Genomic DNA, 27,459 nt, shown 5'->3' on the forward strand with positions numbered 1-27,459 from the left:
CTCTTTTGATATCACAATCCAACGAGTCCACATTTCCCATCGCTTGTTACAACGCACAGAGATAATGGCATCATGTAGAATTGACCGGCGCTTAAACGTGAACCATCATCCCTTTAAAAGTTGGGGCAATTTTCCAGAGACAGTCTTGACCGAAAGATGCGCATTACAGTAGTCAAAACGTGCAAATAATGCTCCATTATTGAGTGTGAATGCTGCCAGTCCAAACAGGCCCAATTTGTTCGAATACTCTTAAAACCACCACCTTTGGAAGGGTGAATAAATATCACCCTCATCAAATACTGCACGCTGCCAAGAAAATTGAATCATTTTTCGCAATCATGACAATTTGTCTGAGTGCACAAACCGTATTAAATGTCTATTCTGCATAAATACAGTTTATTGTTGCAAAATAAGTCAGATTAATCCGAGCGTTAAACGAGAACAGAGGCTTGTTTTACATTAGACTTTCATAATATTAAATAACCGGAAAATAAAAAGTCTTTATTTATAGATTAACCTTTAAAAAAAACATGATCTAATGTCTTCTGTCTATGTTAATTATCTTGCATGAATATTTGTGTAGCCGCCTATGATAGTGCGACGTTCAGATTTTAGAAAATTAAAAAAAATATTGCCAACAAATCAGGCTTTATTCAACAATAGATATATTTGATTTATACCATTCACTTAATTTTAAAGAACTATGTTTGTAGAATTCAGCTATACGAATAAAATCATTGTATTTTTTTCACGGCGTTTACTTAGGGACAAAAGAGGAGAGCATGATCTCGCCTTGTCATTCAAGGGGAGAATTTTGAATCGGATCTGTAATTCTGGACTCCACTCGTGAGCACTTCTCTGTGGCAATTAGAAGCCCATTACAAGCCATTAGATTGATCAATGTACCTTAAACAATGGGAATGATTTATTTGGTCGAACAAAACGCTCTGCATCTATTGTGATGAGTCTAAGTGGGGGTGCATCCATCAACAAAAGATAAATGATTAATTCAGACCTATTCATTTGAATTCTTTCTACAAAGCCAGCCTCACTTGCCCCAAATCCAGATTATTATAGAGCCTCATTTTCTGCGTGTTAAACCTGACAGGCTGCTGGATTGGGGGGCTGAGCGGGAGGGGGGGGGGGTTGTGCCCCTGTGTGCTTTAATTTGTATTTCGGCTGAGGGAAGTTTATTTGAGGACGTTTAACTAATTGTTGTAATGTTGTGTGCTCATTTGGCTACACCTGTCTTTTTTTCCCCTCAAAGGGAGGGGGGCAGCAACTATGAGAGCAAGGCGATGTTTCACTTCTTTCACTTCGTTTCTCTTGCTCTAAAGCTGGATTGTTATCAGACGTCATCCCACGTGTCAGTGACAGGTCACGGACTTTAAACAGTGGACACAGTTATGACGATTTCGTCAAGACACCATTTAAAATATCTTCCTTTTATCGCAGATGTTTTGGCCTCGCAGTATAATATTCTGTTCCCTGATGGGGCAAATGGTAAAATGCACAAAGACGCAACTGGAGGACGTCTCCAGTTTGACGGCTGTGAACGTGAATGATTCAAATGGTAAAATCACAACACAGTCGCGCCTCCGAAAGAGCATCTTTGCAACCAATGCAAAGCCCACATCGATTACGACAGCAGCGTTTGGAAGTTCAGTTGATCATGCCGTCTTGCACACTCAACTTTCATCTGGCTGCATGATCTATTTTCTGATTGCGTGGGAGCAAACCTGTCGAGGACTTCGCTTTGCGCATCTGGCCCAACGAATGTGGCGCTTTCTCTGCTTTGGTGAGCGGTTGTGGGGGGAGTCACAGAGAGGAAATTGATCCCCCAAAAGGTGCATTTTTACCAGGAATTGCTCCGTATTGTAAGTTATGTAATTTGGTCTTTGGTTCGCTCTGACTGCAGACATCTCCACGTTGTCGTTATTGAGGGAAAGGACGCGCCGGAGACGCCGCCGATTGGAAGGTTTGGCACTTCGTTAGAAAGAGGAGTGGTTTGACCGCCCAACGTAGGGTAAGTAACGGTTTTACACTGCATGCACCAGCACGTGCTGTGTCAACATCTGAACTGTGCCTGGCGCCATGGATATAAAATGCACGTTAGGCTAGATGTAAACTGCGGAATGCATGACTGAAGATTAGGAGTTAGATTTAAAGAAATGTTGTAGATGTTTTAAGGGAGCTTTTTCGTCATGCCACATTTTACACTGACACAAGGAAATGGGCTTGATGATGTGATTAATGCTAACAGAGCAGTCTTCCTCTGGCTGTTAGGCCTCTGTCTTCCTCTCCTGCATATTTATTTGTCTAAATGTGTGAGCTGCCCAATCGTTCAGAATGCTTGAAACATTACATTTGCGGTGTGGTATATCAGAGAAGTGTTACGAGGGAGGGTAAACCTGCACTTATAAAGTCACTATTTCTACAAGGATTTGGAATATGTTTTTAAAAGTTAAAACATTTGACAATACACATAATTCAAGCGTGTGTTCTGCATCGTTTTCGTTATTGTGGGTTTTGTGATCAGAGAGGCCCTATTTTAAAACAGAGAAAACAGCTTAATTGTGTGTGACATTTTATTGATGAGTATGTGTCATGAACCATCTACATTTGTATCACACCGGCACACAAACACGGACCTGTGAATGCAGAGAAGGTCTTTGAGTGAATGAGAAGCATTAACTAACCCTATTGTCCCTCGTGCGTTAAATGCCCACTTATCAGTCAGATCATCTCAGGGGTCAGGGTTCATCCTTTGACACCTCTCCGGTCCACCACATATGACACGCAGTCACTGCCACCGCGTTCATACAGCTGGTCATTTGGACTTTCCTGTTCTCGACCGACATGCATTGTACGTCTTCAAAGGAAATACGTCACAAAGTGAACACAAAACACAGAACTCACTGAGCAACCATCTCACAGCCAATTGACACAATTATTAGCGAGGCGAAAAGCACGGAAAGCGTCACAAAAAAAGAAATATTCTTTTTGGTCAATGAATGAATGGAATCAAAAACAATTAATTGAATTGAAGAAAGAACACGTTAGACAAATAATATTTAAAGACTCAGTCTGTGAGAGTTTTCTATTAAGGAGCACGGCTGACACTGTTTACCAAGACCTTTAGCAACATCATCAGGGACATACAGTGGGGTCACAGGGTCACAGGGCAGACCTTACTCTCAGGAAAGGCCACATAGTTTATCTTCTGCTTAGCGTTCATCATTTTGAGTGATGTTCACATAAAAGGACAGAAAAGCCAATGGTGTTGCGACGTCCATCCAGTTGCTGTGAACTGTAACCCATATATATTGTTTTTTGGACTTGTATTGTTTTATAACCACATTCTCAACATTGTTGATGGAGAATAAATTCAGCTCAAGAGGTTTGGGCTGCTATGTGTAGTGTTTTTAGCTTGTTTTCTAGAATTTGGCGCTCATTGCACAAAGATCCAATTTCTCGCGCTCCATTGTTTTTCATTTCTTACCACGACAAAACCACCATTTCTTTTTGGTATAAGAAGTAGAACTCATTGAGGTCGGCGATACCACATTTGTGTCAAAGTACAACTTCGCCAACCATCCCATGGTTTCTTCATGAATGAACTATGCTCAAACGCCAGCCTGCTGTTAGTTGGGCGTAACTGACCACTTTTCACACACATGAGAAACTTGACAGTGTGATTCAGCCAATCTCGCTGCTATCGCTCCTCTTAGACCAGCACATATTCTCCGTCTCCTCAGAGGCACACAAGTTTATCCTTGTCAATTCAACCCCTTATTGGAGAAACTGCACAGTGGGGGGCATAACTGACTCAGATTGAGGTGTCCCAATTCATTTTTAAAATATCTTCATTTTGTGGCTTTCATTGCCTTAATTTGAGTAACTGGAGAGTGACTGGAAATGGAGTGTGGAGGGGGTCTGACATGCTGCAAAGGGACAAAAGTCGTATCCAACAGGCTTGGTTGTTAGCTACCTACCCTGCGCTCGGACCCCTCAAATAAATGAATTTATGTAAAAAATATTTGTGTGCGATCATCGATTAGCAAATCCACAAATTCAAGTTGAGTGTGCATTGAGTTCTCTCCCTCATTTTTCTATTCCTTCAGCTGTACTTTATACTTTGTTCTAAGAGTCTTCATCAGCTGAATACATTCATATGAATTTTTGTGTATGAATTTTATTGTACAATACATATTTTTGTTTTCATAGGTTACATTTCAGGGGGATATTTTTATGTCTAAAAGAGTTTTGACCACCCACCTACGTGTCAAATCACTCCAAAATCAGTTTAGACTCTAGTATGTGTACGTATGTAAGTCATTTTCTGATCATTTATAACTTTTTACACCTGGCAATGGTTGCAGCGCCACTGTGGATTGTCTTCCTTTTTTTCCCCTAAGGTGACCCGAGGAGAGCCCTTAAGTATGTTAGAGAAACTATTTAGCTGTATATAAGGAATTAATGCATGCACTTTAGCAATCTTGAGCAATTTCTTGCCTGTAGGACGTAACAAACAATAATTTCAGCATGAAGCACTGAGTGATGGGATAAAAAAGGAAAGTCCTGGATTATAGTTAACTACCATGCAATCATTACTCTTAGACACTTGCCATTGTCTGTAGATTTTGAAGTACACTTCAGCTGCTTCTTGGGCCATAGAAAATAAATCTCTATGATCACAACATGGGGCGGTGTTGTGCTGATCCTGTTCCACAGAGATCTATCAGAAATGTAATTTTCCCCTCGAGTCCATGTACAATTGATCTATTATGGGATTATCTGACCTTGTAATAGGGCAACGTATTTCATAGGATATTTTTGGTAAACCAATTCAAACTATTCAGTCTATCAGAATAAGCTTTTCCTTCTTGTGCAGAACATAAGAAAAGCCAATCTTGCATAACTTACTAAGTGTTTCAGCATCATACCATCGACCCATCAGGTTCTGCACACCAGCACTTTCAGATGGATTGACCCCACTGCTGTTTTTTATTTCCAGGAAGTCAACCTTTTTTCAGCGTGTTGACAAAGAGTCCGGCTGCAGCTGAAAATGTCCCCTTCTGCACCATTGACCCAAATGAAAGCAGAGTGCCCATTCCAGATGAACGCTATGATTTCCTCTGCCAATTCTGCAAACCTCCCAGGTATGGGGTCTCATCATTGACCTATTATTCACACTTCGGAATCTGTAGTCGTTGACGGTCTCCTTGCAATAGGTATGAGGAAACCTGTAACAATGGTGTTGACACGAAGCTGCCAGATGTGTATGATGTATGACTGCTCTCCAACACCTGGCTATCGCACACATCTATGGTAGCCGTTAAAGCAGGCTGAATCCAGATGTGTCGAGCTGTACAGAACTAGTGTGATGTGTATCTTTGACTGGCCAAAATTGGTATATTGAATAGCATTTCATCGCAAGAAGATCTGATCTCCTCCATTCAAATGATCAACACCAGAAATGAATGGGATCTTTATTTAAAAAGTACACAGGCATTGTAGTTTATGATTCTGAGTCAATCATACATTGTCATGCTGCAATACATTTTAGAGCCCCAGATGTGTATCGTACAACTTTCCTCAACAAATGACTTTTTTTCCTCCTGTTTTCATGAAATTACTCACTAGTTTTTTAAATTATCAGATTTGACAGATTATAGCTTCAGCTGGACTTGAGAAGCTTGAGTGTCACATCATTCTTTTGTATAAAATAACATATTAATAAGATAATGTCTGTTAAATTGTCCACCATTTTTGAGAATTTCTGTCAGCAATCTGTTTAAAAAATGTAATGTAATGCAATGCAACACAACACCTTACAAACACATTTCCTTCACAGGAAGTTGGTATTTGATATTGAACAATGCAAGATGTTGCTATTGTCATTTAAATTATATTGAGAATATTAACAGTCTTAAATACCTTTTTTTCCATTTTTCCTTCATGGGTTGCAGCAAAATCTCAGCATTCCTCAATGTTGTTGACATTGCTTGCCTGATGAAAGGCGCTGACGCTGGCCAAGGCCGGAAAAGGCCTTCCTCTCCAAATATCAGTGCCTGTGATCTTCCACGTGAGTCACAAGTTGTGCTGAATGTTATCAGCGAATCAGTGTCAAATCAAGTAATTATAACATTTAATTAGAAATACACCCTTAGTTTTCCTGTGGCGTTGCTATTGGGGCATCTTGTGCACCGAGATCAACATCACAGGTGAGATGTTATGAAGTCAGATCAAACCTCACATTCCTACCGAGAGGCTCCCTTAAAGGAAAGTGAGAAGGTCTGTGCCTAGTTCATGCTTCGCACAACCTGTAGCGTGTTTTGGGGGTTTGGAAACATCACGAGAGCGTTCAGGAGCATCGCATGGTGTTGCGATGCGATTCCTTCAGACACTCTTGATTAACTAAGTTGCTTATTGATAAACATACTGTGAGGATTCTTTTCCTTTTTCTTTTATTACGTCCTGCATACATTTTGGACAAAGGATGTGAAATTGAATAGGTAATGTTAACATGAATAATGCATATTTGTTTGAAATACTCCCTTCTGGGATTGTAGAAATGTGATTATCTCAGCAAATGCTTCTAGTCTGTCCCTCCCCGAGTGCAAATAAAGTCTCCCTCAAGCTCCTCTGTGTCTCTGACATGGTCTTTAACACAATTAAAGTGTTACATGCTCAAACCATTAAAATTACAGGAATTGAAATGACTTCAGAGCCCCTTTTTTAAAAAAAACGCCCGATTTTTTGGACTGATTGTGTGCTTTCATTGACTTTGTGAAAGACTCTGATTGGAGAGTCGATGGTGGCATGCTTGCAAGAAAGGGTTAAGATTAAGGCCATTTTGCTATATTGTTTTTAAATTGTCTCCCTCCTGGAATAAAAGTAATCACTTGTCAGTGATGCACAGTTGTCAAATAGCCTCTGGCTCTGTAGTTTGTGAGAAGAGGAGCCGGAATAAGAGCTAATAAAGATCTACAGGGTGGACAATTCATTTGAGCTTTAATGAAAATATATAGAAAAATCTTTCCTTCCTTTAGAAACAAAACCCTAAAATAAATAAAAACTAATAATGTATTAGTCCTTATTATTATTATTAGATAATTTATATTAAGTTATTGTTTTTAAATTAAAAAAAACAATACGATATGTAATATCCACACACAGCTGGTCACTCTTTCAAATAGGACTTAATAGTGATAATTGTTTGGGACCATATTCAGCTGTAGATTTAATACAAATTTGGTAAACCGGGGATTTAAATTTAAATTCTATCAGAATGTCAAAATATATATTTTGATTTGTTCACTTTTTGAGGGATTACTTAACATGACGTGCCATCATTGGTACTTATGGATGTATTTTTAACATCGCCATGTACATGGTTAAAACACCCACAGTTCCTTTAATGCGGGCCAAATGTAAATGCCAGATGCTCCTCTCCCGCAAAGAAGAAAAACGTCCTCAACCGTCATAAAAAGGAAGACTGAGGATTTCTGCTGTGTTTGTAGTAACAGGAACCGGTGATGGGATGAGAAACTGACCTCAGCTTGATGAACTCATGCTTAGTTTTCTGTACTTTAAGGTCCTTCATTCCTGGGCTTCAAAGTGTGGAGTTTGAAAAAAAAATGACCAACGGCTTTCTCAAAGGTGGAATAGGTTACCACAAAGTATATAGTGCGTATTTTTAAAAAGATTCAACTGCTCCCGGCGAGCAGTCTAACTCGATTTTCAAGTTCCGCTTTCCACAGTGGATTTGCTTTCAACAACACCTTCCAACAACTGCTACGCCGCCTCCTGAAAGCTGATTCTGTTGAATGGCTGGAGATCTCTGGTCTGATGACGCAACGTTTTTTTTCTATGTGTTCCTCAGCGACTGGAACCCCCCACCCCCCCACCCCCACCCCCCCCCCCCCCTCCCTTCGCTGTCTGAGACGAGACGTGGGCGTGTTGTACTTCACCTGCCCCTGTGTTCCCCCGCCAGCTCCAACTCTGCCAGCTCACCTGGCTTTATTCCCAGATGTTTGGTTTTTGAGCAATTAGATGTTTTTCAGAGCCATAAGACGCTGCATCGCTGCTGTGGTTGTGGGCAAAGTGGCTGTTATTTTTGGCGTCGACTCTTCTTTGACCGAGATATTGGTGCTTTAAGCGTCTAAACTAAAACGAGGCCCATTCCCTCTCCTCCTCTATCAGTCAGTCAGTCGATTTTCGTGATTAATCAGCAACCAATTTATTACTGACATTTTAATGAATGAGGCCAAACGTTTACTAGCTCCAGCTTAGTGAAGATCGGCTTTCGTCTTTGAAGTTGAAAGACTTGTCAGACAAAACAAAACGTTTTATCGACCAAAAAGTTAAATGACAGATGAATTGACGGGGAAAATAATTTGAGTAGACACTACATACCGTGTGCATTGATTTCCGTCATAACCTACAGAATACAAATAACAATACCGGCTTTTCGCTTAACACAGAACTCAACAGACAGAAGATGTGGTGACACATCCGGAGGGGTCTTTGTTCCAAACAGGAAATGCTTGTTTTATTCACATCATTCTGTATAAATGTAATCCCGTAGCTGTGGCAACAGCAGCGTGGACAACATCTAACAGACCAAAAGCAAATGAGCCGCCGCGTCTGATTCAGATGCAATGTGCTATTCCAGTTGCTGCTGGTGAGGCTAATATGATCAAATCAAAGCCAGTCAGCAACAAATCGACCCTGTAATTGGTCCTATAGCGACGTAACTAAACAGGTTCACTATATATAGAGCTCCACTATCCTCAGTGACGTTCACGGGAAGCATCATTAACGTGTGAATATCCGACTGAATCTAAGTGATCAAATCAGTTGGCTGTGCTTTGCTGAATATGTTAGGACGATCCCTTCGTGTTTGGTTGTTGCGTCACGCAGACATCAGCCCACGGGACACTAATCGCTTCCAGTGAACACGTCCAAATGATTGTTATGCTCCAGGCGTGGCGAGCGAACAGGATTGACTATTCAAGCTGAGTTATGGCTTCCGTGGCTCCTCACCGACGCCAGTGGAGACTGATGGACCGACAGTTGTCCCGTATCACTCACCAGCTCACCAATCGTAAAAAAACCTGACAAACACCCAGAACATCTCAGCTCGCCACTCGACTTCCACGCGCATGACTCCGTAAGCAGATCAGGCCATGAGTCAATCTGTCATCAATTCACCTACTTAAGCCATTGTTGTGTCATTGTCATTCCAACCCATCGAGTGCTGCAGGAATGAGTCCAGGAAACGGGTCAGCATTCTTGCACTTCCTAACCCATCCCTGGAACAAGTTCTGTTCTAATAAACAGTAAAAGGCGGGGGCTAAATAAGACAACGCAAACGTCATGCTGACTAGTCAGCCTTCACGGCAGCATTGTGTATTGATTTGGGCTCATGCAACTGCTGTTTCACGCATCACAAAGTAATTAAAAAAAACTCTTTATGATATTCTAAAGTTGTGTTTGCCACAGAGCTTGAAAATAGAAAACAACAACAAGTACACAACTGCAAAGTTACGACAAGCATGTGTCTTAAATGTCCTCATTATTACTGGTGAACATGATTTTGCATATCTAGAAAAATACATAAAACTACAAAGAATGGTCTGTTATTAAGAGTATTTCACTAATATTCTCTAATGATGAATTCACTTGTGTCATAGTTTTCCTCCCAATCATAATTCGATGTCTGTCTCTTTTATTTTCGGCCAATAACTCCCATTGAAAGGATGAACTACCAATTCTGTAATAACCATATTTCAGAATCCTGATCACCTTCATTGGCCAAGTATCCAAAGTATCCATCCAGCCTATAGACATTTTCATTGCCAAAACTGTTGCCCTGGCAACGGTTTGGCTTTGTAAAGGGCCTTATGATACCCAACAGGCATTACTATTATTGCTGAGTATTTTCAGCAGCGGATTAATGCACAAATAGATTACTGGTGAATGTGTTTTGCGTTAGGATGGTGGTCATGAAGAAGTAACTCACTTGGTGCTGTAGTGCGGCTCATTGACGTTAAAAAGGAAAAAGGTTTTAAGATGACATTATTTATTTTTGTTTGTAGCTTTTTTTATTGGATTTGTGACAAAAAATAAAGAAAACATCAACCAATATATCCCTTAAGAATCATGTTTTCACTTTGGTAATAAAAGTATTTGCTATAGTATAACATTGTATATGAATATAAACCCCCAGAAGCCTGTGTGAGGTGACATCAATAACTGTTTTTGTCGAATGAATACTTCTGAAGATGAAAATTGCACCGCATTGTCAAAGAGGGAACGAGTGCAAGGTTTAAGTCGACCAATATTTTCTCATTTTGTCTGTGAATGAATGTGTCATTATGTTTCTTTATTCTTTTATATTCAGCCATGATCCACTCTATTGTAGCAAAGTTAACTGCTATTTAAACGCAAACAACCCACTTCCAACAGCACATTTGGACAAATATGTACGTTGCGTTGGAGCTGGTCCCAGCATCCGTGATGCTCCAAGCAAACCGTAGTGTTGCATTGCAAATCAATGAGAAAAATAAGCCTGCTTCTCTGCTTCGTGGGGGACTTTGTTTATGTTAGCAATGTCAACCAACACAGCGATTCTAAATGTGGATCAGTTAGCTGTGCATTTGGGATCATCCTCCCTTTGTGTGTTTTCGGAGCTGTGTTGAGGTGCTGTCACTGCATTTAAATGAGCATTTTGCTTCAGGGAGAATGAAGAGTTTTTGTCAGCCTCCACTCATCGTGGATGATTAGAGCAAAATGTCTACCCATCTTGACTGGAGATCGCCACAGCTCCAGATAACATGCCCGGTGATTGAAGGTCGCAATATTTTGAATTCTAATGGGGCTGCAAGATGAATTGCCTGAAATAGACTGTAAAATCGTCCTGCTTCCTCCTCGTGCCCCCCTTGCCTGTCTGCTGTGAAAAGAACCACTGGGAAAGGCAAGGCCCGATGATCATAGAATTATTGGATGGTGATTCTAAACCCTTCAAAGAGGAGTTGCTATGGAGATCTCGCTCCAAACTGTGAAATGATTCACCTTTGAAAGGCTGGAGGGTCTGAAAGCTGAACACATCATTGTTCAGGTGGCGGTTGGTTAGGAAATTGCCGGTGCCTGTGCAATCAGCAGCACTATAGTAGTTAAAGATCTAAAAAGGTTTGTTCTCTGAATGATGTGGGACAACAGCGGCGTGCGCATGACGCTTCCTTTCAATCAAGGGACCCTCATGCCCAGTGGTTTAACAGAATGAATGGACTGACAGAGGTTAAGCTAAGGAGAATTAACACCGTTGTTTTCTGTCAGCGTTTATGAAAACCCAAATATATCCAGCCTGAGCAGGCGTTGTGTGAGCCGCTCTCACTTATGTCCTTTTCCATCAGCGATATCAAACTTTTTGCGAGGATTGACCTGTTAATAGTCAGTTGGGAATGACACGCTGGGAATTGGAGACACCTTGTGAGGTACAGATATTTATACTTTCGAAAAATGATTTCACATCTATTTTGAAAGATGGGATCCCGTATTAAACGGGTTTCAGTGTTTCTCTGAAGGGCTCACACCCACCATTTTCTGCTGTCAAATGCCTTTTTAGCTTTTATCTATTTGCCATAATTAATATAAGCAAAGGACAAAAAGGCTGAATAGGACATAAACTCTATCACAGAAGCAGCACACTACAAACTGCTTTCAATTTCATTTATCCTAAAACAAATTTCAAGGAGATATTTCCCGAATGAACATAAATACTCATGTGTGCATTGCTACTGTTTCTTTGCTCGGAAGTGGCCCATAATGTGCTTTTCCTGACTGGCCCATAAAACAGCTTTTACTGCTCTGAATACCAGGAGAATTGCGAAACGCCAAGTTTGCATGAACATTTTAAAAGCAGTGCGAGAGGAATGCGAGCTCTTTAGAAGGCATGTGATGACATGCAGAGGAAGTCAGAAGTCAATGAATACTGTAATTTGACTGAAATATGTTGACCACATATCCTTCCAGGTAGCAGCATCAGACGAAGCAGCATTGATCTTGACTTGAGTCAGACTGCCCTGTCTCTGCAGAAGAGTGATGACAGCTAAAGCTTCGTTTAGCTTCGTTTAACGTTTTAATCCTGCTGGGAACTGGAAGAGCTTGATAATTATTTTTTATTCATTTTTTTAAAAATTCATTTCATTTGTTTACGTTGAAAGAAAATGTGGTTAAGTGGCATGTTGCATGGTAACGTTAAAGTAAAAGACAAACAACAAAGCCTTTCAAATCAATGAATTTTCTCCCCTTCTGTTGCCTTTGTCAGTGTTTTTCATTTGTAAATATCAGTTAATGTAGTCCTTATCCTCTCAGGCCTTGCCCGCCGTAAGTCCATCATTTTGTAGAGCTTAGCCTGATCCCTAATCAGACCATTGAACACCACTAATCCTTTTGTTCTGTCAATAAAGGAGCACCTGTTAATAGTGTCTTCAAAACATGCACTATTTGAAATGAAGCAGTAAAAATGTCATTGTTCGACAGACTTGACTCACGGGCATTTCCATCCTCTCTTTTCTTTTTTTTGTGAGTTTTAACTGTCTTGCATGTGGCTTTGTGTGGCGCAGCAGACTCATGAGAGCTGTCTTCACAGAGCCCGATCCAGACCCAGTTGTTAAAGGACTAATTGTAGAGATAGCCCCCCAGATTTCTCTCCTCTCTTTCCCCTCGTGCATTTGTTCTCCAGCTCTAAGCCTTGAATGGGCCGGCGGTAAAGTAGATGTGAATGTTAAATTAGGCGAAGTTAATTAAGGCAAATTACTTTGGAATATGTGGCAGTCAGAGGAGAGTGTCAGCTGATGACTAAATAGTGAGTAATCAGCTGCCACTGCTCCTCCAAAGACTCTTTGAAATTTTGATTTATCAGCTTTTTATTAAGAATGTATACAAAACTGCGAATCACCTTGTTAAAAAGGTGAGAAAGGTGTTACAAAATGATACCATTTTGAATAAATGGACTGACCTATATTCATTTGTCATGCTTTCATTGACAGGGATTTATACCAATAATAAGTGGTTCATTAACCACAGGACCCTGTTTTGATTATTTTTACTCCACATTAAAATGTATTTAATTGAACAACAAACTTGTGTGCATTTAACATTTTGAAACCATGTATCAGAGCTGTACATCCTAATTGTTTATAATATATGTATATTCTTGCAGCTAACAAAATGATTACGTTGCATTATATTTTCAGAGTTCATGCAGACACAATAGCAAATTTTCATCCCAATCAGTGGCGAACAGGGAGCTGGTAAATTGGAGCAGCAAAACAATAATTCCACTGATTAGTCCCTTTCTGTGCGCCGTAAGTGAACTGTTTATACTGTGGAGTACCTCTGCAAGAGGAGAGGAACCAAAACAGCCTGATTAGGCAAAGAGTAATTGGATAAGTTCATTTCACCATGAGGACAACGCACAGGATGACAGCTTGCACAAAAGTCTACAGCTTCTGTTGACTCGCGTGCAATAAAAAGGGTTTTTGCATGTCTGTCATTTTGCCGCTTCGATGTGTCTGATGAGTGATTTTAGATTGTAAATGCCCCCCCCCCTGTTTGGTATCATGTGTCCCTCCTTGATCCAAACAGTGCTGCCTCCCACTCGGGCCAACGACAAATGGCTCATTGGTGGTGGAGGAGGCCGAGCTATAAGTCTATATCGGCGTGTACAACAACTTACAACAACTTCCTGTTTTATGCCCATTGCAACAATGTTGCTTGAGAGGACAAATGTTTGAACAAGGTTGAACTAGGTACCAAATTTGAAATTGTTTGGAGTAAATCTGTAGGGTGTTACCGGCAACAAAATAACTGTCAAAGAACATGTTTTCTAGTTTGTGAAACATATCGTTTTATTAAAAGACGCCCTGGACTTTTATCTGATTATTGCTCAACTTAACTGTTCAGATAACTTGACAGATAAGGCAGCTGTGTACATTTTTTCGGTGAGTCTCCAGTTGTTTCCCATGATGGCGATTGCACACAGCTGTGAGTCATCAATATTATTTTACATGCATCGCTGTTGGAACCTGTTGAAAGACAACGTGGCGGCCTAGTGATGAATAGTGAACGCCTCACCTGTCAACAGAGCTTCACTCTTCAGGTGTCCACACGGTAAGTTTATGGATTGTTGATGTCACTAAGTGACTCCACCATGCACATTCCCAACATCCCTCACCATAGTAATGCTGAGTCATCATTCACCTGACATCCACGGGCCTGTTGAATGAGATGGCATTCCTGTTGCCACAGCGTGAAACTTTCTCAAGTCATGACAAAACGTCCAAATCTAAATATGCCAGATTTATAAAAGTTTAAATAGATTATAGCTGTTAAATATATGCACTGTATATTGGTGTGTTTTATGTATATACATATAACATAAGGTGCAACATGTAACTGAAAAACACAACCTATTTGCTTCAGTGATGATAATTCAAAGATGTAATAATAATTATAATATAATGTTTTAATAATATCACATAGTATTGCATGGGGGTGCATGCAATTATTTTCTCGAACTGCAATTTGGTAATGTTATTACAAACTTTTACTTAAGTGCCATTTTTAAGGCAGGACCTTGACATAATGGAGTACTTTAATGTTAGTGGTACTTTATTCAAGTAAAGGATCTGAGTACTGCCTCCACCACTGTAAATCCAGATTTTACCAGAAAAATGTGGGTTTTATCGAACTAACTGTATGGGCTGAACGTATTGCAGTCCACTGTTGGTGTTAAAGGGGGGAGGGGGGGGGGGGCACAGGTCTACATCTGTCACTCTCATGTGACAGATGTAGACCTGTGCCCTCCCCCCCTCCCCTCCTTCCCTCCTTCCCTCCCTCTGCTGGAGAACCAGGAGTCCTGAGAGCCGCTGCTGGATAAATGGTCTGCTTCAAAGCCTCATTACCTAATCACCAGCAGAGCCAAGACGTCTACAAAACAAAAATAATAAGGCAAGACAGTGGTCTGTGAATGTTAAGATTTCTTCTCTCAAATCAAACTCGCTTTTCTTAATTTTTTTTGTATTTTTTAACTTAATGGCTGATAGTTTTTGCGACAAAAGGGGTAAAAATGCAGAGTGACAATCCAACATGTTTTGATGCACTTAATGGAACTGACTTTGACACAAGCTGGTTTCTTGCAGTTCTGACACTTGCACTCTGAAAATAATCATTAAATATATTCCTAAGTATTTCATTGTACATGTTATGATTTACCAGTGACTCCCACTGTGCTTTTTCAAGTGGATGTTTATTTTTCCTGTATTGTCTGCAAAAAAAGCTAATAATTTTTTTGGGCCAAATCTAATCCCTGTTTCACATTCCATCTCAAGAAGTCAATGTCATCGATTCAGTGGCTCAGATTCTGTTGCTTTTACTGTCTTTGCTTTAATAAGTGATGTGGTTGCCCCTGAAAAAGTAATTATATACTGATAATCTCTCCATGTGATTGTTGTATCACAGGATATCACCCATGTAGAAGGGACAGTGGACCCGGTGAGGGACATGGAGATCATTCACGAGGACCTGGTGGGGAGATGATCGGCCCTATTATTGACAAGCTGGAGAAGACGGCCATTAGAAGCGGTGACGAGAAACTCATACCAGAAAACGTGAGTCTATGTCCCAGCAGGCCCTTTTTCTCACAGCAAGGCACAAATAATAACCCTCCCACGCACATGGCCAAGGAGAAAAAGGTGTTTTTTTTTTAATCTCCCTCCAATAGGTCTCACCCCTCCCCCTGCCCCATATTTTTTCCCTTTCTGAGATTGAAAGTGATCAGAGGTCAGAGGGTTTCTGCTGTAGAAATCATTAATAGAGAGTTACTTATTCAGCAGCTGACCCTGGGTCGCAGCAATGGGCTAATGAAAGTGTCTCCACACGGCTCTTTTAATCTAAAGTAACACTCGTGGTCGCTGCTTTTGCCCGTGCTCGCACACACACACACACACACACACAACTGCAGCTCAGGCAATTGTATGCCGTACAGCGGGTGACACACACACAGCGATACCCCTCGCCATGAATACCGTAAATGTTTAGAATGTTATTATGACGAAGGATTCCTCGTGTTGTGTGCCAGATCCAGGGTGAGATCAGAGGAAGAAAAAGAAATCCACATCCCGGGTTTTCAGATCGAAATGCATGCAGACACACACACACACACACACATTCAGACGGTCGTGTTGTTGCGGTTAATGAGGCTGAGCGGCCGGTGTTGGCGACGGTTCGGTCTGTAGCCGTTTCATGATGCCCTCCCGTCAGCTGGGGCAGGACAGTCGCAGGCGAGGGGATCCCGGGCCTTTCAGTCGGGGCGCCGCGCCCCATTTCAGGCCCCGACGCGCCGAGGCTCTGACCACTCATTACACTAACGAGTGGGGCTTTTTCACCTGCTGCAGAGGCCCAGTGCTCGGTGGGTTCCCCTCAGACTAAACCCCCCCCCCCCCCGACCCCCCCGCCCGCCCGCCCTTCAGCCAACAGCACTTCCCCACACCCCTGTAGCCCAACAGACAGGAGCCATTCAGGCAAGGCAGGTGGCCGCTTACGCACATAATTGCTAACAATTTTAGGCAATGAATAAAAATGATACATTACTTGTCAAAGGTTGTGCACACGTCGGCAAGTGAAATCTATGGAAGACCTCTTTAGATGGCAAAGAATGGGGCTTATCAAAGGCTGCAGCCAGCTTTTAGATGGGAGGGATTGTGTGATTGTCTCACAGGCTGTGCCTCGCGTTTGACACGCTCAGCTGTGCAAAGGCACATATACATGTTTATGTAATCAATATGCAGAACATGTGCCTCAGGACTACATCAAAATGTACAGTTTAAAAGGAACAACAGTGCTTGTACTTTCACACAGCATGAATAAAAGGGAAATTCTGTACGTATGATGATTACTTCCTTAGGTTTTCTTCTTTACTGAGTAATTTGCAAGAACCTTTGAAATAATAATTTCCATGGCCCTCAGTTTCCTATAAGCGCTACAGGTTTATATGTGGCCTGAAATTTCATGAACAAGAAATGCTTTAATCCTTTATATTGCGACAAACTATAGATGTTTCCTTCACACTTATTTAGTTGGTTATGTGGGCACAAATGCATATTAAGTTGTGTCCTAAAAACTCAAATACTTGTTTTAGTACATACTTTATTTTAGATGTATTCTGATAGTGATGGTGAAATAAAACTACAAATCCAAATAGTTATTTGTTTTTAAAAAAAAATGATTTGATTGTGCAAAATTATGAATTATTTAGGACGAGGCCAAAAAGAACCTTTATGTTGCAAAAATGACAAAGTAAAATTGCTTTGTATGTTTAGTAACATCGTTACCTCTACAAAAAAACTACACCACTCTTATCACTGAGAGATAACTACTGTATATGTGCTATAGTTTGATGCGTGTGCTCCTGAAATAATAATAATATTCAATATGTTGAAGATTGTGGCAGTGCTCTCTTCTTTTTTGATGAGCTTCCAGATGTACAGATTGTATAAGAGGATGATTAACATTGTGAACCAAAATAGATGTTCGTTAGGGAGAGGAAGTCTCTTTTATAGGTAAGAGGAAAACAATAGAATAAAACCTGCGTAGGTTTAATTTTACGCTTCCTGCTAACAAGCCAAAGAAATGCTCTTTAACAAAGTTTCAGTTTCCTAAGAAAATCTGGATCGAATCATTTGTAAAACAGTTAGAATTTGTCCCTGAATATAAAATTGTGATTTTTTTTGGCCAAATTGATATTGACGCGGCGGCACTGGACTCGTGTGTTTTACGTTAAACACACGTTGATGGTGCTGTGTTTTACAAGAACAATGCTTCATTGCTTCTGTCCCCGTGAATCCTCCAAATCCCTTTCCTCACAAAACAATAATAAGAACCCGGCCCACCGGCGGCGCTTGGCGGTGGCAGGCATATGTGTTTGACCCCTGTGGGACCTATATGCCTTTTATTAACACCTGCCTGTTAGAGCAGCGCTGCACGGTGGCTGCGAGCTGATGAGGGAAACCTGGAGCGGGTTCAGCCTGTGTCACTGGCCGTTTGCTGTTTCCATTTCACAGATGATTAATCTCTCTGTGAAGACTTGGGACGGCGCGGGCGGAGTGTATGCGGCTCTTCCTGCGCTCTCTCCCGCTGGCTGCACTCTGGCTGGCTGACTAAAAGGCCTTTAGAATTCCTGTGGAGAGAGATGTGCAGAGAGTGAATGCAGCTGGCTGGGGGTCAGTGTGTGGAGCTTTTTCTGCCATTGTGTAATTGAGGCTCTGGCAGGATTTTTTTCCTCAGTTCTTTCAAAAGGGAGTATGATTGTGAAGTGCTGCAAGGGTTTGGGGAGGGAAAAGGAGGTAGGGGGAGTGTTGCAGGGGGTGGGGGAGTTTTTATATGAAGGGGGAGGTCAAGTTGACAGGAACAAAAAGAATGTGTTCCGCTAATTTCTGTGGGGCTGGATCAACAATAATAGGCTCAATTTCTTTATTACAAATTTTATAACTACCTCCCTCCCTTTTTCCCACCCTTTTCCGCTTCCAGATCCTGTCAAGGCCCAGTCTTGCCTGTGGTCTCAACCCACAAGTACCTCAGCAATGAATGTGTAATTCATAGCAGTAAATGCTCAATATTTTCTCCAGAAGAAACAGGGAATAATTAGTTACGTCACTCGTGCTTTTTCAGTATACATTCTCAAAAGTGCCCGAGGTGGGAACAATAATTTAAAACCTAACTAACCAAGTTCCAATTAGTTCTCGCTCTTTCCAATTTAGTCTTCATTCTATCCTTTTCATTAAACATTCCCGAAGGAATATTGATGTTCAAAACTGCGACTCTTAAGCGAGACACCCCAGAAGGCATTTTGTGTGGTGATTTAAAGGAGGGAAGGGGGTCTTGTGCGTGCCATCCCTGTCAAAGCCAGGCCACTCCGGCTTCAATGCGAGCACAGCCATTGTTCATTTTGGCATCAGGATGCCATGCATTTAGGAAATAATTACCCCATACCCTGCTGGTTTTATATTCTTTTTCATCTCCTTTAATGGCTTCTTGTTCATTCTCTTTTAACCCCAAACAGGACGTTATCTGCAAAATCAAGAGCTGGGTAATGGATGAAAAGAAACACGTCCGTAGTATCACGATTGGAACGGCAAGGAGGTGAGCCTTTGATGTTACAGTCAGATTTATTGACGTGATTCATCTGGCTAATCTTTTCATCTGACCTAAAACGTACAACTGCTGTTTCCCCTCTTTTGTTTTGTGCAAATCACAAGTTAATATTATGCACAGTCTTTTGTTGGTTGTATTTTGACATTACTTTTGTACAAGCTAATGACATCTGGCCGTGCTGTTTTAATTCAGAGGCTTTAAAGTTGCTCCCCACAGCGCCAATACACCAGACTCTAATTTGACTTGGCTTCACTTACATCGGCGTCGTCCTCAAAGGCAACGCTGGAAAGTTTGGATTGTCAGTGCTTGTCTGTCTTTGTTACAGATCGGAGTGTTGAACCAATACTTGTTTTTGACATCCAAACCCACGATTTACCTCGTTAACCTCTCTGAGGGAAGATTACATCGGGAGAAAGAACAAATGGTAAGTGCCTCGACAAAAGGCTGCAGCCAACTCATTGCCCTCATTAATCACCGCAGAAGAGCTTTTCTTCTACTTATGTACGCATTTACATTGATTTCTACTAACTTTGATTGGATCTGCATTTCAGCTATATAAAGTGCGTGTGCTGGGGTTTGAGAAGTGAGTGTGTGTGTGTGTGTGTGTGTGTGTGTGTGTGTGTGTGTGTGTGTGTGTGTGTGTGTGTGTGTGTGTGTGTGTGTGTGTGTGTGTGTGTGTGTGTGTGTGTGTGTGTGTGTGTGTGTGAGCTCGCCTCGTTGATGACCGTGGTCTCCTGCTGAGGGAAAACGGTCATATCTTTTTGAGAGGATCTGCCTGGAGGGGTCGCTAAGTAAGCTCTTACACAACATTCAGCCCTGCAAACTCCCGCCAGACTCTGCACTTCATTAAGCTCATTCTGGCATATGGTCCTCGTTTTCCATCTAAATTTGTCATATCATATGGAATGCTTTAAATGACAAAAAAAAAAAACCTGTTCCCATTCAAAGGCAAACAAATAATTAAAATCATCTGCGGGCAGACAGTAAAACATACGGATAACACTCTATGAATATTATACTTATTATATCAGAATATGTGTGGGTTCAAATATTTGGTTTTGTCCTAACACGTTGTCCTGAAGTAGTTTTACAAGCATCACTTTAGAGGCGAAAGGAGTCTTTCCTTTACTTTTAACCATGATATGCGCGGATTTGCACTTTGTGCAACACTGTTCACAATGTGAATTAACTGATGACCTTCAATGCACCAAGTAAACTTCTTCTCTGTATTTTCAGCTCTGTTTTATAGTGAATGCAATGTGGCCACGGTAAGAGCGGATCAAGGAGACAACCATTATATCTGAAAAGGCTACTTTTTTCCCACACCACAGCCGTGATGTCAATAATACCAACTTGTGGATTGTTATTGCACTTTTCCAATTGCCCTCTAGGTTTGTGGTGTCAGTTCTTCCCCAAACGTATTTTAGTGCTTTGCTTGGCAGCGTTGCATTACAAGGGAAGTTGTTTACCTATGACTCTTTGTTAAAATGTTCAGTGTCAGACGGTGGGAGGAGGACAAATGACACGTGGATGACACGTGGAGCATCCGTCGTCAGAAGGAAGAGTTTCTTTTCTTTTTTTCTCTTCACGTTGCGTGTGTGTGCCTCCTTTTGAAACTGTGCGAAACGCAATAAATCTTCGAGCGCTTTAAAAAGAGCCAAACAGTAGTGCACAGGTGCCCCGGGGGCGCCGCAAACGAACAATGCCGACATCAAAGTGCCGATGTTTGACACGTGATGAGTCACTTCCCTTGTCCAGAGAGCTGCTCGCACCTGTATGGAGATGATTACAGGTAGATCGAGCTGGCCCTAATTGTACAATAAACGCTGCTCTCAGCCCTTAATGGCGGCCGGTCTGCGGCAGAGACGCCAGACTGCCATTTGGCTGTCGCCATGCTCCCGTGTTTTTCCACCGGCAACGGTTGAGATGATGATACGGTTAAGGACTGTTCAAAGCAAACAGCAAGACAAATTGCAATTTTGACTCTAAAAATGTGCGGCGGGAAAAGGAGGGCGAATCCCAGAATGAGGCAAATAAGCCAATCTCATCTGCGTCTCTGAGGACATCCACACACACCATTTCACAGGCGCTGTTTATTCCAAGTGGTCCTGCTTTATATTCTCGGTGTTTTGTTCATGCTGTCACTCAGGCTTCATTTTAATGTTCTCACAGCACGCTCCACCAAACACTATTTTCACGAGTTTATTGTATCTAAGTTAATTGATTTCCTCATGACACCCACTGTGTCACAGGTTGCAGGGGCGCAAGAGATGTTTTGCTGCAGCCACTGTCTCGCGTTGGAGGTCGCGACAGTTTGATCGAACTTTCAGAGCCTTCAAAACGAGTCCATTGTAAAGCAAGATCATCCTGTTTGGAGTCCGGGAAGCTGCCCTTGTTTAGACGAGAATGCTCAGTATTAGCTTCAGCGAGCCATCATTAATGGAGGGATCAGACGAGGAGCGAGGCCTCCTTTCATCCCCAGGTTCTCTGCTGGAGACAGTACATCATTTACTGTCGAGAGAGGAGCACATGGCTCCAATCCTATACAGTGTACGTGTATCAGAATGTGTACATGTGCATGTTTGAAGTCTGTTTCAGAGGCGACTCCATGCTCATTTGGATGCTGGTTGTAATTGCGGTGTGCAGATCAAAGGCTCGTTGGCTGAGTGATGTTCCAGGGGAGACTTTACCACACAGCCCTCTCCTCTGTGCAGAGGGGGCCGCCTGCTGCTCACCGCCCACCCCCCCCCCTCTAACCATGCACTGCCCCCTGCACATCCCCGCTCGTAAAAAATGATTAAGGCCGCATTTGTCATGTGTTTATGACTGAGAGGCATTGCGTGGTAGGGAATGGCATCTACAAGAGTCCATGAAGAGGCTTTCTCCTCTTTCCTCGGCGTCAGTGAGCTGCCTGCGAGACTTTTTCTCCGGGTTTGTGTGCTGGAGAGGTCATTAGAGCACTGTTGACGATGTGCTAGCTGCAGCCGCTCCAATGTTAGCGTAATGTTTTTTTCCACTCGTCATCTAATGTTTATTTTATAAGCTTTTGGCCTCGTCAGCTCGGACTTTATTCATTTCGTTTATAGGTGTGATATCAGACATTTAGTCGATCCCCTTCAGAGAACCAAGAGTGGTCATATTTTGTCGTTGTAAAAAAGCACAGTTGAGAATATTCCAGATATGCTGTGATGTTTTCCTCTCTTGTCATTTTCTTTCTATTTTCTTTTCTCCTTTGGACAATGTGCATTAAAGTAAATTGGTGCCTCTTAAGTAGATAAGTTGACCTTTAAGGAAACCAGCGAGCGTGACCTATGTCTGTGAGTGTGTGCCGTGTGGCTTCTCCTGGTGAGTGTAAGAACTGCAGGGTACTATTGCTTGGAGCTTTTATTAAGTGTGTGTGTGTGTATGTGTGTGTGTGTGCGCGCGCGCTAGGAGTGTTGTCATTTCAGCCGGCTTGTATGCACACGTGTGTGTATATGTCGAGGCATGTGAAGGCCTCTCTTTAGTCTCTACTCTTTGTTTCTTGTTACTCATTCAAAGGTATTGAATACTTTCTTTGAAGATTATTTTATACTAAATGTGTGTTACGTTAGGTACCTCTGTCATTTATGTTTGGGTAACCACAGCTGAACTAGTTACATACCACAGCTGCTCTTCCAGTCAGCCTTCGTTACAGTGTTTCTTCCCTGCCTTAAAGGAATTTATTGATCTTTCATAATTAATTCCCCACATATTTGTCTGGCATGGTGTAATTTAGAAAATGTCTTGCCACGCTTGTGCTCTCATCAGCCATTTCTGGCTATGATGATGATGAAAAGACTGCATGCGTCTGGACAACAATCAGTGGGTCTCTGCACTTCAGGAGACTTGACAGAAGTCTTCGTCCAGTTTGATCTCAGAAAAAAAGGCCTTGTTTTATGTTGAGGTGTCCGACTTAACCCCGACTACTCATTATAAGTAAAACGATATAGTTTGGAGGCATATTAGAGTTTTCTTGTCAACAAATCTCATGAAAAGATCAAAACCAACAATACACATGTGTTGGTAGCCAAAGCATGATGTTATTCGTCCTTGCCATGAAGCTCCAACTTTTAAAAAGACCTCAGAAAGCCACAATGCTGCACGGACAGTGTTCTTTATTTTGAATTATTCAAATAAATGTATATCAATAAATTCATTGTGTACTCTTGAGTGATATTTTCCTACACTACACTGTCCAGCTGCCTTCATCTATAATTAAACTATGTATCTGTGATCTATAGGCTAACGAACACGAAAACCCGAGATGGCGTCTCTGTTGAAAACTAACTTCCTCATTAAGTTAAAAATAAATCCAGAATGAGAAAATGTCTTGGCTGGGTTGGATGCTCTGGTTGGCCTGTAGGAGGAGCTTTGACAATGAAAGTCATGGAAGCACCGACAGGATCTGCAGCAGTCTCAAACTGTACCTCCAGCTTCAGTGTTGACTTGCACTGTGTGATATGCAAATTTTTGGTCACGAAGAAGCACACTCATTAGTTGAAGATGCATTTTCTTTTCGTCTGATCATTTTGAAAAACAACCAACTCTTTCTGAGTACCCATTAAGATGTTGAGACGGAAGAACAACTGAGGGACCCTGCTGTGATTCACTGAAAGCCGCACTGCAGCCCGCTTCAGCTACTCCAAACCATAATTCCCATAAACACAACTCAAACTTTATTGAGTGCAAAACCACTGGCTCCATTCAAGTTTTTAGGAACCACTATCTGGGGAGTTAGCGTTCCCTTTTCAAAGCCGTGTGGGAAGCACACGATCACTTTGCTCCTTTGTGTTTTGTGCACAGTTGGCCACTCTCTCCTCGTGCAGAGAGCGACCCTGAGAAAGACTTTCCCATGGTAAGACGTGTCTCCTGCTGTCCGCAGTGAGTCCTAATGGATGCCTTCAGCTAGCTTTCAATGAGAGAACATAACAGGAGAGGCTGTACAGTAAAACTGAAACAGATGGTGCTAATAAAGTCCAGTTAGCCCGGTTATTGACTGTCCCCAGTCCAGGTAATGAAAGGACACTGCTAACATGTCTCCCCATTGTCTTTTGCCGTGTCCCGGTAGCGAAGACACAGCACCGTTGCTTCGACTAATGAGACGGGGGGGCCTAAACTTCTGAATAAAGAGACGTCCTCGGTTCTTGTTTGTTCTTTGATGAGCCTGCAATCTGCTGGCTCTCAAAAATTCAATGCAGATCACTTCACCCTCATTCGTCAGGCACAAGGACGCCAACGCGACGCCGCTGCAGTTCATAATGTTTGTAGACACCCATGTGTGAACGCGACATCCTCGCCCCGGGAATTCTTCCCCTGCAAGGTCCAAGTTCTGAAAAGAAAAGAAAAAAAAAAGTCAGTCTGTAAGTTTAGAGTCTGTCTAATGATGCATTTTGATAGCTTCGGCTTTGTTGAGGTGAAGTCCGGACAACAGGGAGTCGCCTGTGGCCCCCGGCCGCTCTAATGAGACAAATAAATGAATATAGTGTTGCCACATATAGCTCCTAAACGCTTATTATCAGGATTATTGTTGAACTGTTATGAATATGGTAGGGAAAAAAAAAGATGCAGGCTTGGAAGGGGACATGATTGGCTGATGTTACATATGTCCTTGATTACCTTCCTTCTGCTTTTATTCTAATAAGTGGCATTCTTTGTACTCCCTAGGACAGTTAGACAGTCTGACACACGATGAGAATAAATATTGCATGTGCAAGACATTAAGCTGTCATCCAGGGTGGGAAAAAAAAAAAAAAAGAAGAGATGGAGAAATCCTTGTGGTGTTCTTCCGCGCTACACTTTGCCTGCTCTTGTCACAATTGTCACATTTTGATGACTCCCCCCGCTCTACCCCAGCCCCCTTATTTTCTCTCGCCCAGTCAGCTGCTGTGAATGACAGCATGGATACCACATATAGAGAATTATTTTAGGTGATGTCGAATGTACTCCTTTTGGGTTACTGTTTGAATTTGAGATGTTTGCTATTTTGTCAGCCCCCCTCTCACAAAGACCCTTTTATAATGGCTATAGCTTTGATAATGTGTTTCCCAAACGCCAATCTTTTTTTCCGGGTTTTATCTATCATGTGCAAACATTTAAAGTCACAAAAACATTTTTTTTTTCTTTTTTTTTACGGGTGCATTTATCAAAGAAAAAGTTATTCGAAGAAGCTTTTCACCATGCAGCACACCCCCGAGGTTTGTTTGAGATATAATGTGAGATGATGCTCTTAATTAAAGCTGCTCCCATTGTGCCTGCGCTGGGTTCTGTTTCCCGGAGCCTGTGATTGCTTTGAAGGCTGAAAGAAGTTCACAATATTGAAGATAGTGCATGTTGTGCACGCGTGTGCGTGCATGCGTGCATGCGTGTGTGCGTGTGTGTGTGTCAGATCGCGCCTGCCTCCTCAGAGACCGAATGCCTTTCGATCAGGCCATGGCCACAGGGAGCATAGAGCGTCTGCACTCTCGTTGCTCGGGAGCTCGCCACTGGGAGGATGAAAAGCTTCCCACAGAGCTGCCGACTTCCCAGCCTCGAAAAGCCACCGAGGGCTCATACCTCTCATAGCTGTCCCCCTCCGCACGAGGGGGGGGGGAAAAAAAGGAAAGAGGAGGATGTTGGCAGCCAAAACACAGGGGACGCTGGGTTTATTACTCAATGAGTCGGCCGGCGCCTGGCATGCACGCCGGCAGCTGCCAACGTTTGTGGAAGCGGCTCAGTAACACAATCGGCTCGTTGGGGCGGCTCCGGCGCCCTTTCGCCTCGGCCCTGCGTGGGGCTCAGGTGCCGTTGAGGTAACTGGGGGGGGGGGGGTGGGGGGGGTGGAACACCTGGCCAGCTTTCCCAAATGATTTAGGCCCGCCTGCGCGGACGCCGGTCAGCCGATCCCTCGGTGGCTCTCCGGGGGTTGGGCGTGCCGTCGATGAGGCCCGTGGCGGATTGCGGGGCAGTGGATTACTCTTCGGGCCCGTCAACGTACCAATTGCATCTGAAAAGGAGCTCGCAAACTGGAGGTGGTGGCCCACCTTTTACAGGCTTAACTGGCTGAGCACTCCTAATAAAGCCGGGCCGTATGAATGTGTGTTTGACGCAGGCCCGGGTCATTGTCTCAGGTAGCTGCCCCGGTACTTTAGAAACTCACATTGTTTTCCCCTCCTGAGCCGTTTAGGCAGATCAAAGCTCCGACAAAGCCCGGGGAAGCCCCAGGCATTCGGAAACACAGGAGTTACCCCCCCCCCCCCCTCAGGATTCCCACACAAAAAGACAAATAGAGTAGCCCCAGAGGGTGGCCCCCGGTGGGACGTCTCCATTCAGAGCCAGCCTGTTGTGGAGGCTCCAATTGTTTTTTCCCTCATTTCACAATATATTGTTTTTTAAATTGAATGTTTTGTAACATGAAATCTCAAGCTTAGAACAAAATAATAACTTGACATGTTTTTTTAGGTGTAGGATTAACATGTATTCGCTCTTATTTTCTTGTTTTTATCAGTTGACATGAAACACAAAATATCTAATAAATGTATAGCATCTCTTTTATTTGTAAAAGTTTGATTAGAGAACCGTTTATTTCTCTGAGTCAAAGCGTAAACATGGCTTGTTCCGTAGGTTTGTTTGAGCGCAGAAGCTGGTGAATGATTAGCAGAAATAATGTCCCTGTCACCCTTAATCACATTAAAACGTGGTTAATATTTAATTTTTCCTACTTGATATGCAAAAATTTCCACTTGATTTGCAGCAGAGGCCATTGGAATTCCATTATAAAAAGAATAAAAATTTCAGGCATCATTTGTTCAGAGAGGGATATCAAGACCAGAAAGTGCTGAATCTTTCTATTAACCGAGCGGTGAGAGATGGCACTCGGTGCTGGGACATAATAGGAGAGTGACAAGAGACACACACGCACACACACACACACACACACACACACACACAACAACCTTCCACACTGGATTTGTTGTGTGGCCTAAACCCCCTTTAAATGATTTACATTTACAAATATTGTTTAACATATAAGATGTATTTGTAATGTTAACTTATGTATCTAATCTTATTCTCAATTGCCTCTTAAAGGATTTCAATTTAAAGCCAAAAAGAAATATAACCTTTAAAAAGTCCATTTTTTTAGGGCGGAGATGCTGATACATTGAGCAGACTGTACCGTCGTTGATGTCTAGAAACATTATTCTTGTCAACATTTGGGTTTTCCCTGGAAAACACATT

General features: G+C 42.3%; 1 long non-coding RNA gene and 1 pseudogene across 1 annotated transcript in view; both read left to right on the forward strand.

The window, feature by feature from the left end:
- Nucleotides 1–1,325: 1,325 nt before the first annotated feature.
- Nucleotides 1,326–25,806, forward strand: LOC119228955 (uncharacterized; annotated as a pseudogene).
- Nucleotides 25,807–26,102: 296 nt separating this feature from the next.
- LOC134102926 (uncharacterized) overlaps nucleotides 26,103–27,459 on the forward strand; it is a 12,049-nt gene continuing 10,692 nt past the window's right edge. The window contains exon 1 of the long non-coding RNA XR_009957006.1: nucleotides 26,103–27,459. This exon is cut by the window's right edge and continues 2,647 nt beyond it. This is a non-coding gene — a long non-coding RNA (uncharacterized LOC134102926).

The sequence above is a fragment of the Pungitius pungitius genome, chromosome 10, assembly GCF_949316345.1.
Source record: "Pungitius pungitius chromosome 10, fPunPun2.1, whole genome shotgun sequence".
NCBI classification, from domain to species: Eukaryota; Metazoa; Chordata; class Actinopteri; order Perciformes; family Gasterosteidae; genus Pungitius; species Pungitius pungitius.